Genomic DNA, 5082 nt, shown 5'->3' on the forward strand with positions numbered 1-5082 from the left:
ATGTGTGAGTCCGCTTTTCAGGACACCTCCATCAACAGAGAATTGGGGTCCAGGTGTCTTGTTATCAGAAGGTCCTGTCTGTAACTAAACTTGAACAAAAATGCCTCAGAGAGCATACTATGAATCCCCTGGTAAGCAGCAGTTACCTGCACAAGTTCTCCTGTTAACAACAAGTGCTCTGCAGTGAGAGGAAGAGGTTGGTGACCAGGTCCAGTGTTTGCTCGTAAATTTCTCTTGATCGATGAACTTCTAGGCAGCTAGTCTGAAGAAAATGGAAGCATTTTTCCTTTAGAGGAAGGCATGTGTTGAGTTGTGGAAATGACTCCATCCCCTTTAACCCAAAGCCCCAGGTCTTGCAGCGCTCCCAGAAGTGTTTTCCTTCAAGCCTGTGTATTTTCTGACACTGCTGCAGTTTCAGATAACATCCAGATAAGGAATGTATTGTGTCCAGGAAACATTAGAGCTTGACCTTTCAGTATACTTTAAAGTTTACTTTTTTGTATGCTACTGTGTTCACCAGAACCCAATCAATGGGCAGAGTGAATAAGTCATGCTGCTGACAAAGGAAGTAATGAAGCAAAATGTTCTATTTAGATATTAATATAGGCCCTATCACCACAGTAGCAGGGTTCTTGCCTTCTTGGTAGTGGTGATAGATGGTTTTTCTGGGTGATGTGTGCATGCATGGTTGGTTGTTTCCAAAAACTGCTTAGAGGAAGTTGATGGGAATGAAATAATCATCGTATCTGAAGGCCATGTAAGAGTTGTAATCATCACTTAGAAATGCAACCTTGGCCATTAGGCATTTTCTTTCCACAGATGCTTGTCCATGAAGCAGTTGCTGAAGTGTAAACAAATATGATTCAGCCTTTTCTGACCAAGAGCAGGATGACAATGCCAGTCAGCATAGGCACAGGAACTAAGGGCGTGGCGGGTGCTGCAGAACCCCCTGGTTTTGTGTGGGATCCTAGTCACCAACCCCACGCCCAGGGTCTCGGTGCTGCTGGCCCCATGCCCAGGGTTCCGGCTGAGGCCAGGCCCGCACCAGGGGGTCTCCTCCTGGGGCTCTGATCTGGAGAGAGGAGGCGCCAACAAGGGTAGGGGAGGTGTGAAGTAAAAATTTGGGGACTACTGGCTTTCAGCACCTTCACTGTAAAAGGTGTTTCAGGGTCACTGCCAGTCAGCACAGCTCAAAAAGTATTCAGGCTGGTGAGCCCTGCTAACAGCCAGCTAGTGAGATGGAGTGTGACTGCTTTGTAGGTTTTGGCTTGAGAATGATAAGTTACTTCTTAGTTCAGATGGTACTTAGAATAAATCTGTCAATAACGATTATGAAATGCGGCACAAGGCCTTTCCGAAGTGCTTCCTCGGGATAGATAATGGTAGATGAAGGATTTTGCTGTACAAAGGAGGCATGAAATGCTGGTTAAGTAGAAGACTCTCAAGTTGGAAGAGGGGTTCTGTTCCTGGCTTTGCCATTGATTTGTGTGGAGAAAGTATGTCTGAGAGGTGACCCTAAAAGTGACATTGTAGGGTTCAATGGTTACTCGTTCTCATGACTTCAAAATAGTGCTGATGAAGAAAAAGAAAGGCAGCACAAGATTCGGTGTGGACTATAGACAATTAAATGAAGTTGCTTTAAAGGATTCTTACCATTTTCCTGAATAGATGATAGCCTGCAGAAGCTTAAAAGTGGACCTTAAAAGTAGATATTGGCAAGTGGAAGTGGATCCAAAAGACAGGGAAAGGACCCTCCTTTTGTCTTAATGCCAACCCTGGAAGTCACTGTGGGTTTTCAAAGTCAAACCAAGAGTTTTGCATTCCCACATCATCATAACAAAAGTACAGTGCCCCCAGCCCCCTACCCCCATTCTCAGTTGACCCCGAGGCACTAGCATAATAAACATAAATAATACTTATGCTCTTGTTGACTCCTGCCAGTTCCATTGCTTGTACTAGGTTTACGCCAAATTGATGTAACTTTTGGCCCTGAAATGGGAACTTAGTAAACAATTTTGTTGATGCGAAGAGGTAATGGAATCCAGATTCACAGCCATAGCGATTTGGCTCACAATAAAATTGAATTTGGTCACTATTTGACTTGAGTCCATCTGGAGAGCTGGTCTGCGGAGTAGAAGTGCTGGTTGTGCACTGTTGCTTTTCAGAGTAAAGCTACTCGAACCTTTCTGTGCCTCAGGCCATGTGTACGTTATGGGCATGACAGTGGCACAGTTATTGCACTGTAGCTGTGCCACTGCAGTGCCATAGTGTAGATGCGTCCTACACAATGGAAGAGGTTTTTCCACCTTCTCAAGTCACAGTGGCTAGGTTGACGGAAGCATTCTTCTGTCAACCTAGCTGTGCCTATGCCATGGGTGAGTTTGGCATACTGGACTTCGGGTAAAATGGGAATAATAAATTACCCATAGGTATTGTTTAAGGCTTAATTAATTAGTGTGTTAAAACAGTTTTGAGCCTACTAGAAGGTACTGTAGAAGTCTGAGATATTACACTTGTGTTTTCCAGACTGCCAGCCGGATGATCATTTAGTGGGATTGGTCTAACTTGCACTTTACAGAGGGTTAAGATGCTTACTGAAATGGCTCCTGCCCCTCAGGCTGTTGTAGAGTTTGTGATTTATTGGTGTGTTGCCTCAGCCTACTACTGCTTCATACAGTCACAAATCTTTCTTATGCTATGTACTGATTTTTACTTCAATCAGTGTGGGAAAATGGAATTTATTTATGGAACCTACTTGCTGTAGTATTAATTGTGCTATCAAGGCCCAGTTGGAAAGGGATCTAATTGGACAGAAGGTAAAGTGGCTATATTCTCTGTAGTATAGGTAGTTGGTAATGTATACATTTTGAAGAGGAAACAGTTTTGTGGCATTTGAATGTTAAATAGCACTTGTCCTATATATCTTAGTTAAATTAACTGAGAAGTTTTGCGTGACACTCTAAACATTTTATTTTGTATTATAGTTGATTAAGTCCTTACCTTGAAAGGAGGCATAAGTGCTTTTGTGTATTAAATTGGTCACTGTTAGAAGTGCGACTGATGTTCTTGTTCAGAGTTTGAAAATCCAATTGAATCTACTGCTTCTGGTCCTGAGGAACATCTGAATGTGAATCTGTGTGAGCAGACTTGAGTCTAAGGACAGACAGCTCTTCTGCCTTTGCTGCTGCAGGGCGAAATTAACAAGACTTGGTTCAGTTTCACTTTGCTGTTGCTTTGCAAAGCCCTGGGTGTATCAACCTGAGCAGGGACTGGAGCTGTTCACAGGGAAGGAAGATTCGGAAGTAACAAGCACTTTCTGGCCTTACAGCAAGATTACAAGAGAAAGATATACGCCTTCAATTGAGGCACTTGTCTGCAGGCACAGCAAAGAGAATAATCATTACTTTTCTCAGTCTGATTGGCAGCCAGTTTATTTTCAACCTGTTCCCAATCTGTATCATAGGCATGGAGAGTAATGAGACAAGAATTGTGGCTTGACAGAAACTTTATATAACATGCTTTATACTTCCTATCATTGGCATGTTGACAACACTCTAGTTCCAAACAGGTGTTATGTCTCCCACCTGCTGTACAAATGCCATCTAATCCCCACAACAGCACTGTGAAGTAGGTCGATATCATCCCAGTTTTACAGATGGGGACACTGAGGCACAGAGGCGAAATGACTTACAGAGGCCAGTACCGTGATGCATTGTCAAATTCAGGATTACAGTTGAGTAGTTTCTGGCTCCCTGTCCCAAACTTGATCTGCTAGTTGATGCTGTTCTTTTAGGTTTAGTTTTTCAGTTTGTTTGTTTTGTGGTCTAACTTTGACTCTTTGAGTTTTTAATACGGTTCTGTTGTTGTGCTCTAATCGCTTGGCATTTGCTAAACTGTCCGGTGTTTGACTACAGGTTAGCGTAAAATGCTGCTGGCGCTAGCTAGAGTAAGAGTGTAGAAGTGCAGTATCATAACCAATGAAGTTAATCTGAGGTGTGATTATTGCTAGTTGATACTTATAAAATCTTATCGTCATTGCTCAATAAATCTCCTTTTTTGCCATGTTTAATATAAAAATGACAGGGAACCCTGAAGTGGGTTAAAAATTGAAATATATTAATCCTGCCACTCTCTCCTGACTAGCACAACTGCTGATCTGGTTTCATAGTTTAATTTTTGAAATTTCAGATTCTCAGTCCTCCGTTCAATTGCTTAGGAGAGCTGTGTCCATTATATATAAGGTACTTGCAGTAGTTTAAATCATTTATCAGTCTAAAGTTCATTTAATCTGATTAATAGGGGATGGGTTTCCAGAGTGATACCTGAACGACTTCTGTCTCAGAGCATTAAATTGGTGAGGATACTATGAGATTTCTTTTTTCTTGTCTATCCCCATTTTTAGAAGTACTCCAGCAGGAGAATCCCTCATAGGAGCTGAAACAGAGGAAGCTAAGCCCTACTGTGCAAGGATGCAGTGCTGACCATCTCCTGCTACTGGAGGTCTTCTGTGGAGTGGTAGAGGGAAGAGTAGATCCTAAGGCCATGTCTACACTACAGCCTATGTCAGCAAAACTTATGTCGCTCAGGGGTGTGAATATTCCATCCCCCTGAGTGGTATAAGTTTCGCCAGCATGAGTGATAGTATGCACAGCACTACATCAGCTGGGAGAGCTTCTCCGGCCAACATAGCTACCACCACCTGTTGAGGTGGTGGTGTTATGATGTTGACGGGAGAGCTCTCTCCCATCGGCATAGAGCAGCTATACAGGAGATCTTACAGCAGCGTAGCTGCATCGGTACAGCTGCGCTGCTGTAAGCTTGCTAGTGTAGACATGTACTAATATACAAAATGGGAGTGATGAACAGAGATGGGGAGAAAAGCAGAGAAATGTAGCCATTAAATGGGCTGCTAGCGCTTCCCTATTAGAACTCGGGTATCCCCCCTCTCTCCCTGCTTTGAGAGTGTGTATGGAAAATCTGCACCTTTTGTCTGATGCTAATAGAATTTAAATAAGCCTGAGAAGTATGTCAGTGAGTGCGGGTTAAGTAGGTGTATCATTGTGTGGTGGGCTTTTTTTATTT

General features: G+C 42.9%; 1 pseudogene; it reads left to right on the top strand.

The window, feature by feature from the left end:
* The first annotated feature begins 3948 nt into the window (after positions 1-3948).
* LOC142047343 (U4 spliceosomal RNA) lies at positions 3949-4099 on the top strand (annotated as a pseudogene).
* Positions 4100-5082: the final 983 nt, after the last annotated feature.

Source organism: Chelonoidis abingdonii, chromosome 9, assembly GCF_003597395.2.
Source record: "Chelonoidis abingdonii isolate Lonesome George chromosome 9, CheloAbing_2.0, whole genome shotgun sequence".
Taxonomy (NCBI): domain Eukaryota; kingdom Metazoa; phylum Chordata; order Testudines; family Testudinidae; genus Chelonoidis; species Chelonoidis abingdonii.